At 36.3% G+C, this 15,870-nt stretch overlaps 1 pseudogene; it reads left to right on the forward strand.

Annotated features, from left to right (window-relative positions):
* Positions 1-892: 892 nt before the first annotated feature.
* Positions 893-15,267, forward strand: LOC103006382 (60S ribosomal protein L18a-like; annotated as a pseudogene).
* Positions 15,268-15,870: the final 603 nt, after the last annotated feature.

Consider the following 15,870-nt stretch of genomic DNA (forward strand, 5'->3'; position numbering starts at 1 on the left):
TAACCACAAGAATTTAAGCAAAGTGGGTTTGGTGGTGGCTTGGGGGTTGGTGGTGGTGGTGGTTATTTCGGGGGTTTTTTTGGGGTTTTGGTTTTGTAGTGGTTGTTTTTGTTTTGTTGATTAGGAAGATCCATTTCCATTTTCTGAGCATTCTGGTTAATTGTGATTTAAGAGCATGTAAATGCTGTGGTTATCTATTGCTGAATAATAAACCACTCAAAACTTAGTTGTATAAAACAACCACCAGGGAATCTCCAATATAAAGAAGAACATTCAACCAAGAATCACTAAACATTTTAGGAAAACCAACACCACAAAAGAAAAGTATACAATAGAGGAAGAATTAACACATGGAGAAACTGAAACCCTCTTAAATTAATTGCTGGTGGGATAGTAAAGTTGTGTGGGTACTCTGTAAAACAGTTTGGCAGTTTCTCAAAACGTTAAACATAAAGGTATCATGTGATCCTGCAATTCCACTCCGAGGTATACCCAAGAGAATTGAAAACATATGTTAACACAAAAACTTATACACAAATGTTCATAGCAACATTATTCATAATCACCCCATGTCCATCAACTGATTAATGGATAAACAAAATGCGGTATATCCGTACAATAGAATACTATTCATCAATAAAAAGGAATGAAGTTCTGATACATCCTACAACACGGATGAGCCTTGATAACATTATGCCAAGTGAAAGAAGCCAGCCACAAAGGCCACATATTCTATGATCCCACTTATGGTCCCCAGTAGTCAAATCTATAGAGACAGAAAGTAGAGTAGAGATTGTGAGAAGCTGTGAGGAGGGTAAAATGAGGAAGCACTGACAATGGGTACAGGGTTACCTTTTAAGTAATGAAAAGGTCCCGCAATTAGATAGTGAACATGGTTGCACAGCTTGGTAAATATACTGAAAATTACTAAATTGTACATTTTAAAAGGGTGGATTTTTTGGTATGTGAATTGTATCTCAATAAAGCTATTATAAATATATATGTAGTTATAAATAAATATGTCAACAATAAATATATATAACATATATAAATGATAAAACATTGCATCCATAAAAAAAAAGAGTAGGCATCTATGAGAAAAAACAAATTAGAGATATAGTAAACAAAAACAATTGTCACTGAGACAAATAGATCAAGAGAATAGAATATAGAGCTGCCCAAAATCCACACAAATATAGTCAACTGATCTTTGACCAAAGAGCAAAGGCAATACAATGGAGGAGCAAAGATAATCTCTTCAATGAATGGTGCTGGAACAAGTGGACATCCACATGCAAAAAAATGAATTAGACACAGACCTTATACCCTCCACAGAAACTAACTCAAAATGGATCATAGACCTAAAAGTAAAATGCAAAATTATAAAACTACTAGAAGATAAAGTAGGAGAAAACCTAGATGACTTTAAGTATGGCAATGACTTTTCAGATAAAACAAAGATAAGATCCATGAAAAAACTAATTAATAAGCTGGAATTCATTAAAATTAAAAACTTCTGCTCTGCCAAAGACAGTATCAATAAAATGAGAAAACAAGCCACCGACTGGGAGAAAATACTTGGAAAAGAGACACTGATAAAGAACTGTTATTCAAAATATAAAAACTCTTAAAAGTTAACAAGAAGAGAAGAAAATAAATTCTGCCAACCACCATATGAGCTTAGAAGAATACTCAAGCTGCAGGTAAAACGCCAGCCCTGGCTCATGCCTTGTTTGTAGCCTTGCAAGATTCTGAGTAGAGGCCTCAGCTAAGCAAGGCCCAGACTCCTCACCCATGGAAACAGATAAATGATTAACCAAGATGGCGGAGTAGAAGGACGTGCTCTCACTCCCTCTTGCGAGAGCACCAGAATCACAACTGGCTGCTGGACAATCATTGACAGGAAGACCCTGGACTTCACCAAGGAGGACACCCCACGTCCAAGGACAGAGGAGAAGCCACAGTGAGACGGTAGGAGGGGCGCAATCAGAGTAAAATCAAATCCCATAACTGCTGGGTGGGTGACTCACAGACTGGCGAACACTTATACCACAGAAGTCCACCCACTGGAGTGAAGGTTCTGAGCCCCACCTCAGGCTTCCCAACCTGGGGGTCCGGCAAAGGGAGGAGGAATTCCTAGAGAATCAGACTTTGAAGTCTAGTGGGAATTGATTGCAGGACTGTGACAGGACTGGGGGAAACAGAGACCCCACTCTTGGAGGGCACACACAAAGTAATGTGTGCATCGGGACCCAGGGGAAGGAGCAGTGACCCTGGGGGAGACTGAACCAGACGTACCTGCTGGTGTTGGGGGGGTCTCCTGCAGAGGCGAGTGGTGGCTCTGTTTCACCGTGGGGATAAGGACACTGGCAGCAGAGGTCCTGGGAAGTTCTCCTTGGCGTGAGCCCTCCCAGAGTCTGCCATTAACCCCACCAAAGAGCACGGGTAGGCTCCAGTGTTGGGTTGCCTCAGGCAAAACAACCAACAGGGAGGGAACCCAGCCCCACCCATCAACAGTCAAGTGGATTAAGGTTTTACTGGGCTCTGATCGCCACAGCAACAGGGAGGGAACCCAGCCCCACCCATCAACAGTCAAGTGGATTAAGGTTTTACTGAGCTCTGACCGCCACAGCAACAGTCATCTCTACCCACCACCAGAGCCTCCCATCAAGCCTCTTAGATAGCCTCAACCACCAGAGGGCAGACAACAGAAGCAAGAAAAACTACAATCCTGCAGCCTGTGGACCAAAAACCACAGTTACAGAAAGACAGAGAAGATGAAAAGGCAGAGGGCTATGTACCAGATGAAGGAACAAGAAAAAACCCCAGAAAAACAACTAAATGAAGTGGAGATAGGCAACCTTCCAGAAAAAGAATTCAGAATAATGATAGTGAAGATGATCCAGGACCTCGGAATAAGAATGGAGGCAAAGATTGAGAAGATGCAAGAAATGATTAACAAAGACCTAGAAGAATTAAAGAACAAACAAACAGAGATGACCAATACAATAACTGAAATGAAAACTACACTAGAAGGAATCAATAGCAGAATAACTGAGGCAGAAGAACGGATAAGTGACCTGGAAGACAGAATGGTGGAATTCACTGCTGCGGAACAGACTAAAGAAAAAAGAATAAAAAGAAATGAAGACAGCCTAAGAGACCTCTGGGACAACATTAAACGCAACAACATTCGCATTATAGGGGTCCCAGAAGGAGAAGAGAGAGAGAAAGGACCAGAGAAAATATTTGAAGAGATTATAATCGAAAACTTCCCTAACATGGGAAAGGAAATAGCCACCCAAGTCCAGGAAGCGCAGAGAGTCCCATACAGAATAAACCCAAGGAGAAACACGCCGAGACACATAGTAATCAAAGTGGCAAAAATTAAAGACAAAGAAAAATTATTGAAAGCAGCAAGGGAAAAACGACAAATAACATACAAGAGAACCCCCATAAGGTTAACAGCTGATTTCTCAGCAGAAACTCTGCAAGCCAGAAGGGAGTGGCATGAAATACTTAAAGTGATGAAAGGGAAGAACCTACAACCAAGATTACTCTACCCAGCAAGGATCTCATTTAGATTTGATGGAGAAATCAAAAGCTTTACAGACAAGCAAAAGCTAAGAGAATTCAGCACCACCAAACCAGCTCTACAACAAATGCTAAAGGAACTTCTCTAAGTGGGAAACACAAGAGAAGAAAAGGACCTACAAAAACAAACCCAAAACAATTAAGAAAATGGTCATAGGAACATACATATCGATAATTACCTTAAACGTGAATGGATTAAATGCCCCAACCAAAAGACATAGACTGGCTGAATGGATACAAAAACAAGACCCATATATATGCTGTCTACAAGAGACCCACTTCAGACCTAGGGACACATACAGACTGAAAGTGAGGGGATGGAAAAAGATATTCCATGCAAATGGAAATCAAAAGAAAGCTGGAGTAGCTATACTCATATCAGATAAAATAGACTTTAAAATAAAGAATGTTACAAGAGACAAGGAAGGACACTACATAATGATCCAGGGATCAATCCAAGAAGAAGATATAACAATTATAAATATATATGCACCCAACATAGGAGCACCTCAATACATAAGGCAACTGCTAACAGCTATAAAAGAGGAAATCGACAGTAACACAATAATAGTGGGGGACTTTAACACCTCACTTACACCAATGGACAGATCATCCAAAATGAAAATAAATAAGGAAACAGAAGCTTTAAATGACACAATAGACCAGATAGATTTAATTGATATATATAGGACATTCCATCCAAAAACAGCAGATTACACGTTCTTCTCAAGTGCACACGGAACATTCTCCAGGATAGATCACATCTTGGGTCACAAATCAAGCCTCAGTAAATTTAAGAAAATTGAAATCATATCAAGCATCTTTTCTGACCACAACGCTATGAGATTAGAAATGAATTACAGGGAAAAAAACGTAAAAAAGACAAACACATGGAGGCTAAACAATACGTTACTAAATAACCAAGAGATCACTGAAGAAATCAAACAGGAAATAAAAAAATACCTAGAGACAAATGACAATGAAAACACGACGACCCAAAACCTATGGGATGCAGCAAAAGCGGTTCTAAGAGGGAAGTTTATAGCTATACAAGCCTACCTAAAGAAACAAGAAAAATCTCAAGTAAACAATCTAACTTTACACCTAAAGAAACTAGAGAAAGAAGAACAAACAAAACCCAAAGTTAGCAGAAGGAAAGAAATCATAAAGATCAGAGCAGAAATAAATGAAATAGAAACAAAGAAAACAATAGCAAAGATCAATAAAACTAAAAGTTGGTTCTTTGAGAAGATAAACAAAATTGATAAGCCATTAGCCAGACTCATCAAGAAAAAGAGGGAGAGGACTCAAATCAATAAAATCAGAAATGAAAAAGGAGAAGTTACAACAGACACCGCAGAAATACAAAACATCCTAAGAGACTACTACAAGCAACTTTATGCCAATAAAATGGACAACCTGGAAGAAATGGACAAATTCTTAGAAAGGTATAACCTTCCAAGACTGAATCAGGAAGAAACAGAAAATATCAACAGACCAATCACAAGTAATGAAATTGAAACTGTGATTAAAAATCTTCCAACAAACAAAAGTCCAGGACCAGATGGCTTCACAGGTGAATTCTATCAAACATTTAGAGAAGAGCTAACACCCATCCTTCTCAAACTCTTCCAAAAAATTGCAGAGGAAGGAACTCTCCCAAACTCATTCTATGAGGCCACCATCACCCTGATACCAAAACCAGACAAAGACACTACAAAAAAAGAAAATTACAGACCAATATCACTGATGAATATAGATGCAAAAATCCTCAACAAAATACTAGCAAACAGAATCCAACAACACATTAAAAGGATCATACACCACGATCAAGTGGGATTTATCCCAGGGATGCAAGGATTCTTCAATATACGCAAATCAATCAATGTGATACACCATATTAACAAATTGAAGAATAAAAACCATATGATCATCTCAATAGATGCAGAAAAAGCTTTTGACAAAATTCAACACCCATTTATGATAAAAACTCTCCAGAAAGTGGGCATAGAGGGAACCTACCTCAACATAATAAAGGCCATATATGACAAACCCACAGCAAACATCATTCTCAATGGTGAAAAACTGAAAGCATTTCCTCTAAGATCAGGAACGAGACAAGGATGTCCACTCTCACCACTATTATTCAACATAGTTCTGGAAGTCCTAGCCACGGCAATCAGAGAAGAAAAAGAAATAAAAGGAATACAAATTGGAAAAGAAGAAGTAAAACTGTCACTGTTTGCGGATGACATGATACTATACATAGAGAATCCTAAAACTGCCACCAGAAAACTGCTAGAGCTAATTAATGAATATGGTAAAGTTGCAGGTTACAAAATTAATGCACAGAAATCTCTTGCATTCCTATACACTAATGATGAAAAATCTGAAAGAGAAATTATGGAAACACTCCCATTTACCATTGCAACAAAAAGAATAAAATACCTAGGAATAAACCTACCTAAGGAGACAAAAGACCTGTATGCAGAAAACTATAAGACACTGATGAAAGAAATTAAAGATGATACCAACAGATGGAGAGATATACCATGTTCTTGGATTGGAAGAATCAACATTTTGAAAATGAGTATACTACCCAAAGCAATCTACAGATTCAATGCAATCCCTATCAAAGTACCAATGGCATTTTTTACGGAGCTAGAACAAATCATCTTAAAATTTGTATGGAGACACAAAAGACCCCGAATAGCCAAAGCAGTCTTGAGGCAAAAAAATGGAGCTGGAGGAATCAGACTCCCTGACTTCAGACTATACTACAAAGCTACAGTAATCAAGACAATATGGTACTGGCACAAAAACAGAAACATAGATCAATGGAACAAGATAGAAAGCCCAGAGATTAACCCACGCACCTATGGTCAACTAATCTATGACAAAGGAGGCAAAGATATACAATGGAGAAAAGACAGTCTCTTCAATAAGTGGTGCTGGGAAAACTGGACAGCCACATGTAAAAGAATGAAATTAGAATACTCCCTAACACCATACACAAAAATAAACTCAAAATGGATTAGAGACCTAAATATAAGACTGGACACTATAAAACTCTTAGAGGAAAACATAGGAAGAACACTCTTTGACATAAATCACAGCAAGATCTTTTTCGATCCACCTCCTAGAGTAATGGAAATAAAAACAAAAATAAACAAGTGGGACCTAATGAAACTTCAAAGCTTTTGCACAGCAAAGGAAACCATAAACAAGACGAAAAGACAACCCTCAGAATGGGAGAAAATATTTGCAAATGAATCAACGGACAAAGGATTAATCTCCAAAATATATAAACAGCTCATTCAGCTCAATATCAAAGAAACAAACACCCCAATCCAAAAATGGGCAGAAGACCTAAATAGACATTTCTCCAAAGAAGACATACAGACGGCCACGAAGCACATGAAAAGATGCTCAACATCACTAATTATTAGAGAAATGCAAATCAAAACTACAATGAGGTATCACCTCACTCCTGTTAGAATGGGCATCATCAGAAAATCTACAAACAACAAATGCTGGAGAGGGTGTGGAGAAAAGGGAACCCTCTTGCACTGTTGGTGGGAATGTAAATTGATACAGCCACTATGGAGAACAGTATGGAGGTTCCTTAAAAAACTAAAAATAGAATTACCATATGACCCAGCAATCCCACTACTGGGCATATACCCAGAGAAAACCGTAATTCAAAAAGACACGTGCACCCGAATGTTCATTGCAGCACTATTTACAATAGCCAGGTCATGGAAGCAACCTAAATGCCCATCAACAGACGAATGGATAAAGAAGTTGTGGTACATATATACGATGGAATATTATTCAGCCATAAAAAGGAACGAAATTGAGTCATTTGTTGAGACGTGGATGGATCTAGAGACTGTCATACAGAGTGAAGTAAGTCAGAAAGAGAAAAACAAATATCGTATGTTAATGCATGTATGTGGAACGTAGAAAAATGGTACAGATGAGCCAGTTTGCAGGGCAGAAGTTGAGACACAGATGTAGAGAATGGACATATGGACACCAAGGGGGGAAAACTGCGATGAGGTGGGGATGGTGATGTGCTGAATTGGGCGATTGGGATTGACATGTATACACTGATGTGTATAAAACTGATGCCTAATAAGAACCTGCAGTATAAAAAAACAAACAAAACAACTAATACTAAACTTTCATTGGGTTATTTGTATGGAAATATGTTAATATAAATGTTTCAGACATTACATGAAATTTCTAAAAATCTTATATTTGTATTTGTATGGAAATATGTATGGAAATATGTTAATATAAATGTTTCAGACATTACATGAAATTTCTAAAAATCTTATATTTGTATTTGTATGGAAATATGTATGGAAATATGTTAATATAAATGTTTCAGACATTACATGAAATTTCTAAAAATCTTATATTTGTATTTGTATGGAAATATGTATGGAAATATGTTAATATAAATGTTTCAGACATTACATGAAATTTCTAAAAATCTTATATTTGTATTTGTATGGAAATATGTATGGAAATATGTTAATATAAATGTTTCAGACATTACATGAAATTTCTAAAAATCTTATATTTGTATTTGTATGGAAATATGTATGGAAATATGTTAATATAAATGTTTCAGACATTTAAAAAAAAAAAAAAAAAAAAAAGTTAACAAGAAGAAAACAACCCAATTTAAAAATAGACCAAAGACCTTAACAGACACCTCACCAAAGAAAAAATACAGATGGAAAATAAGCATATGAAAAGATATTCCACATTGTACATCATCAGGGAAATGCAAATTAAAACAAGATACCACTACATGCCTCTTAGTATGGCCAAAATCCAGAACACTGACAACACCAAATGTTAACAAGGATGTGGAGTAACAAGAATTCTCATTCATTGCTGATGGGAATGTAAAATGGTACAGCCACTTTGTAAGATAATTTGGCAGTTTCTTACAAAACTAAGCATATTGTCACCATATAATCCAGCAATTGCACTCCTTGTTATTTACCCAAAGGAGCTGAAAACAAGTCCACAGAAAAACCTGCTCACAGATGTTTAGAGCAGCTTTATTCATAACTGCCAAAACTAGGAAGCAAGCAAGATGACCTTCAGTAGGTTAACAGATAAACTGTGGTATATCAGACAAAGAAATATTCAGTGCTAAAAAGAAATGAGCTATCAAGCCACAAAAAGACGGGGGGATATCTTAAATTCATGGTACTAAATGAAAGAAGCCAATCTGAAAAGGAAATATATGATTCCAATTATATGACTGACATTCTAGAAAAGACAAAACTATGGTGATAACAAAAAGATTAGTGGTTGCCAGAGGTAAAAAGTGAGGGGATGGGTAGGTGGAACACAGAGGATTTTTAGGGCAGTGAAAATATAGTATGATACTATAATGATGGACACATGTCATTTTACATTTGCCCAGTCCCACAGAATGTACAACACCAAGAATGAACCCTAAGGTAAACTATGAACTTTGAGTGATTATGATATGTCAATGTAGGTTCATCAGTTGTAACAAAGGTACCATTCTGGTGAGTGATGTTGATAATGGAGAGGTTATGCATGGGGCCGGGGGCAGAGGGCTGGGGCAGTGGCAGGGCGGGGGTGGGGGGGCAGTAGGGAATATATGAGGAATCTCTATACCCGTCTCTCAATTTTGCTGTGAACCTAAAACTGCTCTTTTAAAAAATAAAGTCTTTTTAAAAATCATTGAAATTAAAAGCTCAATACATGATCTAAAAAGAAAAGTGGACAGACAAAGCTGTAAATTAAAATAGTCAACTGGAAAATATAACCGAAGAGTTGTCTCAAAACACAGCACAAAAGTTACATAAGTTCAGGAAGGAAAAAAAAGAGATTTGAAGGATAGATTCAGAAATTCTAAATCACTGTGCTGTACACCTGAAACTAACATGATATTATAAATCAACTATACTGCAATAACATTTTAAAAAAATAAAATTAAATTTTAAATTTTAAAAATTCTAAATTTGCTAATAGGAGTAAAAGAAGAACAGAGAGGAATGGGTGGGGGTGATAATCAATACACACACACATAATTGTGAGAAATTTTTGGAATGTCAAAGATAAGAAAGAAATCCTAAAAGACTCCAGAAAAGTTCTCCTTCCATTATGAGCACTGCCTATATGTGTGCCACAAAAGATCCCTTGATTTGAGAGCAACTCTAGGGGTTCCACTCCATCTGTCCTTAGACAGACTGTTCCAGAGAAGACTAATCAAGAATCAATATAGCTGGGTACCCAGGACCATTTGGGTTCAGAACCCCATCTTCCTCTAATCTAGTTCTATGCAGGCTCTCCACATAAAAAATACACAGAGTGCCTACTATATGCCAGATGCTGGCCAAGATTTGAACCTAAAAGTCTACAGAAAGTATAATTATTTTTCAAAATAAGGATACTTTCAAACATGCAAGGATTCTATTTACCATACACAAACTCACCCTAACAAGAATTTCTCAAACATGTACTCCAGAAAAAAAAATATCAGAGAGAGACTGGATATAAAAAGCAAGGGTGGGCTTCCCTGGTGGCGCAGTGGTTGAGAATCTGCCTGCCAATGCAGGAGACACGGGTTCGAGCCCTGGTCTGGTAAGATCCCACATGCCGCAGAGCAACTGGGCCCGTGAGCCGCAATTACTGAGCCTGCGCGTCTGGAGCCTGTGCTCCGCAACAAGAGAGGCCGCGATGGTGAGAGGCCCGCGCACCGCGATGAAGAGTGGCCCCCGCTTGCCGCAACTGGAGAAAGCCCTCGCACAGAAACGAAGACCCAACACAGCCATAAATAAATAAAAATAAAAATTATAAAAAAAAAAAAAAAAAAAGCAAGGGTGAGCAAAAGAACCAGCAAAACTAATTAAATTTAAATAAATGTTGATTTCAAACAAACAAAAAATGTTAACAGTTTGGAACTCAAGACTTGAAAAGTGTTGGAGAAAGTGGAAAGTGACAAAAGCAAAAATACATCAAGGTTTTCATGTTATTTAGAGACAGGGTAGGGACAGCCCATACAATGGCAGAAAGATATACAATCAATATCTATGTTAAAATTTTAAGTGTAATGACTAGAAAAAAAGAACATATAACTTACAAACCACAAGTGGAGGGAAAAAATGGAATAAAATAATCTGATCAACCAAAGATAGGCAGAAAGAAGGAGAAACAAATAAGGCACTGTATCGTAGAAAAACAAATAGAAAACATAAATAAGTCCAAAACATTGGTAATTATAATCTGGGTGAAGGATCACTGTCTATTAAGAAAAGAAACTTAAATATTCCAGTAGAAAACCCACAGGCTATATTTAAAAGCCATATCTAAAATAAGACAATACAGAAAGAGTGAAGATAAAAGTATAAGATACACTAAGCAATTCTCAGTATTAGAAAAAAGGAAACCATTTTAGACAAATGCACTAAAAGGACAAAAAGAGGTATTTGCCAAGAAGATGTAGCACATGAACTTTTGGGCATATCTAACAACACAGCTTTCAGGAACCAGCATATAAAATAGATGAACAAAAAGTAAGAACACTGAGTATTTGAATAATATAATTAATGAGTTTGATCTAATAGGTATAAAGTAGAAGATTGAACACAACAAAGAACATTCTCCTCAGTCAGGGACACTCACAAAAGAAAATTGACCACATGTTAGGTCATGAAGAAAAATCTCATTGACTCCTGTAAAGCAGAAATCATACAAAGCTATATTGATTGATCACAATGAAATAAACTTAGATTCATCACCAAGAAGATAGCCCAAAAAATCTATATAGACATAGAAACTTTCCCCTAGACAATAACTCATGTTTAAGAGAAAAATCAATATAGAACTCAAAAACTACTTAGAAATGAATGACAATGAGACAATTGTTAAACGCGTAGGATTTAGGTAAACAGCACTCAGAGGAAAATTTAGGGGCGTTCAATGACCCTGCTCTCCTACTTCTTGGCATCTTCCCCCCGAAAACATTTCCACTGTGCACAGAGGTATGCACAAAGGTTTTTATTGCATCGTTGTTTGTCGCAGTTAACACTCCCTTAAAGATGGATACTTAGGTTCTTTCCAGATCTTCCTAGCTCCACGTTATAGAATACTATTCAATACTTCAACAGAATATAGTTATACGTATTGAAATAGAAAATTTTCCAAGATATAATGTTAAGTACAATTTTTTTAATGCAGAAAAAGTAAAATATTGTAACACAATTCATGTTAGAATAATTTAACAAAAATTTAAACTAATGTATTTCTACAGGTACAGGTCTATTTTACAGAGAAAAATGTCAGGAAGAATAGCTGAGGACTGTGTTAGTTTTAGGTAAGAGAGAAGGATAGGAAGAATAAACAAACAGTAATGTTTGAATTTTTTTGAACAGGAAAGTATTTACATAAAATCTGTGTAATAGAAAAAGAAAAGTTAGCTATGTGAATTATCATAAAATAATCATAAAATTCTTCTGTTACAGACAAATTTTGCTGGAACCATTCATTCAGCTTACATACTAATTTTTGCTCAGGCAAGTTTTGCCCAGACAAGTTCTTATTAATAAAGCTAGCTTCTTTTCATTTACAACTTTGGGGGAAAGGAAAACATCAGAAAGTTTTCATTAATGGGTTTAGTTAATTACATCATTTCACATTCTAAATTATCAGACTAGAAAAGCAGCTAAGATAGAAGGGGCAGAAGACATAAATGAAGCCCAATTTTACAAACCCTATTTATTGCTTAAGAATTGTGATGATATTGTCTGCAAAATAAATCTTCAAAGCACTCAGTTTCATCAGTGTCAACGTATTTTAAACACCTGTACCTTAAATTCAGCCTTAAGCACAGGGTATCTTTTTTTTTTTTTTTTTTTTTTTAGACACAGGGTATCTTTTAAGAGAAAAATTCATCAATATCATTAACTGCACAAGACAGGAACCAAAATGTAAACTACAAACATAAGAACAAAATAAAATGTTACATGAAGAAAGTGCAAGAAAAAAACTGCAACGCATTTCTCTAGTTCTACAATAAAATATTAAAATAATTCAGATATACTGGTTGTTAAATGGGTAGGGAGGAGGATGAATAAAAAAGTTACTCTAATTTAAACAAAATTAATAAAGAAATGTTCTGCATAGTTTCTTTTCCTGTTTCTACTTCTAATCATTTATCATGCAAATGAAAGCAGTAATGGAAAATGTAAAGAAAACAAATTCTGCAATATAGTGAAACCCGTACCCAGCAAGAGATAAGACTGAATATCAGAAGGAAAGGGTCTGAAAATTAGCTGTCTGTACAATAACTAGGAGGGAAAACTGTTTTATTTAGCCTGGAGGGATTTTTTTGTAGCAAACTGACTAAATTAAAATCCAGTCTATTAAATCCAGTATCATACTAGAAAATGCCTTTTCCTTGCACTTTTAGATAAATTTTCATTGATCTCATTTTATGCATGATTACATTTTTAATGAGTTGTGCAATATTTCCAGGCTAATTTTAAATCCCCTCTCTCCTCCTCCCCTCCCCCGCCCCACTTACAGCTTGCTGGATTAACATTTCTGATAAATTGTTGGACCAGAAAGAAGGAGCATTACCAAGATGAAATAAACTACCTCCATTTTTTTGCAGCTCTAAAGCGATAATAGAATACAAATGCCCACTGTCTAATTATGTCACATCTTCCAATTCATTTCACAAAAACAATTATTTTATTTTTATGTAATAGGCATGTTACCTTGTATTCATTATAAATGACCCTGAACAGTATATAGTCTATTAGAATAAAAAAATTTCACCCCAACACTGATCAAGTAAACTTAGTGTATGACCAACTAAAAAGGAATGACCAAAAGAAGCAACTTCATAAACTAAAGAAAATGGAGACAATTAGAAAATCTATACACTAAGAAATAGTTTTTTTACAAACTGACATTGTTTAAAATTAACTTTCAAAATCCAAAATAATACTGTTCATAAACGCTTTAAAAGATCCATTCTCATATGAGACAGGAGGCTGGGAAAGCGTGAAAACCTTAGGAAAGTAAGATAATTTTTCTCCACTAGCATCTTCAGGTCTATATGCCAAGAAGAAAGATAATTTGATGGGAGTCGCTTGAATTCCAGCCTCTATTCAAGAAAGAAAGTCAGAAACCATTAAAATTGGGACCTATGACCAAGACTATTGTAAGAGTTCTTAACATCTATGCTTCTCCCACTTTAGCTATTTTTATAACTCTGTCTGATTCCTTGTGATGACTGAGAGTAAAACTCTATAAACAGATGAATACTCCTAATTCAAAGACTGATTACAAGAATAAACAAAATTAATTTCATTTCTATAGTGCTTACAAGAGATATACCTAAAAAACAGACCTTGAAAGATTGAAAATAAGAATACAGGAAAAGATTGGCCAAGCTAATACTAACCAGAAGAAAACACTAATTTTAGTGATTTTTAGTAATTTTAGTATCAAAGTACAAATTAAAGCAAAAAGCTTTAAAAGGAATAAAAGGAAAATTCCACAACAAGATTTTATTTATATATATATATACATATGTGTGTATATAGATATACATGCATGTGTATGTATACACACAAACATACATACTTGGACATACACATGTGCATATGCATGCACAAAGTATTAACTTGTATGCTCCTAACATAAAATAGCTTCAAACTATAAAAGTCAAAAACTGATAATAATCAGGGGAAAGACTGAACATGTTAAATGGAGACCTGGGAGGTGTTAAAAGAGACACATATTGAACTTCTAGAGATGAAAACTACAATGCATGAGATGCAAATATGGTGTATGGTATTAACAGGAGATTAGACAAAGTAGAAGCAAAGATTAATAAACTACAAGACATAGCAATAGAAACCATCCAAAATGAAACAGATAGGACCAAGAAAAAAAAAAAAACCCCACAAGGAAAAAATGAACAAAGCAGCAGTGAACCATGAGACAACCTCAAATGATCAAATATAACTGTCATCCCTTAAAGGATGGGGAGCAAAAGATATTTGAAAAAATAATGGCTAAAATTTTTCCAAATTTGAAAAAACTATAATCCCTTTTGTGCATGGTGGCCAGCCTGGAGAGTGTCACGAAGACCTCATGCACACTACAAGAGCATAAGGTGGGGCTGGGGGGGGGGCCCTCCCTCCCATCCCCAAATGCCACTCACCACCCCACTACCACATAAACATCTTTGTACCTAATCATGTTGTGCTGATACTTTGTGTCTCAGCTGAAGAAGATGAAGTCTTCAGGGGAAATTATCTACTGTGGGCAGGTGTTCAAGAAATCCTCCTGCAGGTGAAGAACTTCAGCATCTGGTTGCATCACAACTCTGACAGCGACGCCCACATGTACCAGGTGTACCGGGACCTGACCATCACAGGCACTGTCACTCAATGCTATCATGACACAGGTGCCCAGCACAGCACCTGGGCCCACTCAATCCAGATCATGATGGTGGAGGAGATCACAGCCAGCAGGTGCCACCTGCCAATAGTCAAGCAGTTCCACAACTCCAAGATCAAGTTTCTGCTGCTCCACTGGGTCCTACATTGCCAGCTTCAGTCATGCTTCACCATCAAGAGGTCCAACACCTTCTTTTAGATACAGGGCCCTCCCCATCCCTAGGTCTGCCAAAATAAACTCCTTGGGGGGAAAATCTCAAGAAGCTGAGTGAACCCCAACCATAATTATGAAAAATGAAGAAAACTAAAACACATCATAAGCAAACTGCTTAAAATCGGTGATAAAGAGGAAAATGTGAAAAGTAGTCGGGGGGTGGGCAGAAAAAGAGACACATTATGTACAAAGGATGAGAAACAGCAGGTTTCTCATCAGAAGCAATGTAAGCTAGAAAACAGTGCAACATCTTTAAAGTACTGACTAGGGTAGTGGGGGGCGGGGAGGGGGAGGCAAGGGGGAGACAGTGAAAATAGAAAAATGAAGGTGAAACAAAGACCTTATCCAAACATAAAAAACTGAAAGAAATAATCACCAGTAGACCTGCACTACAAGAAATAGTAAAGTAAGTGCCTCAAACAGAATGAAAATGATACCAGATGAAAACCTGGAGGTATACAAAAGAAGGAAGAACACTGGAAATAGAATCTAGAAATGTAAATATACTTTTTTAAAAAAATGTTAATTTATCTCTTTAAAAGATAAGCAACTGTTTAAAGCAAAAATAATAACAAGGTATTGTAGGGA

The sequence above is a fragment of the Balaenoptera acutorostrata genome, chromosome 19 (genome assembly GCF_949987535.1).
Source record: "Balaenoptera acutorostrata chromosome 19, mBalAcu1.1, whole genome shotgun sequence".
NCBI classification, from domain to species: domain Eukaryota; kingdom Metazoa; phylum Chordata; class Mammalia; order Artiodactyla; family Balaenopteridae; genus Balaenoptera; species Balaenoptera acutorostrata.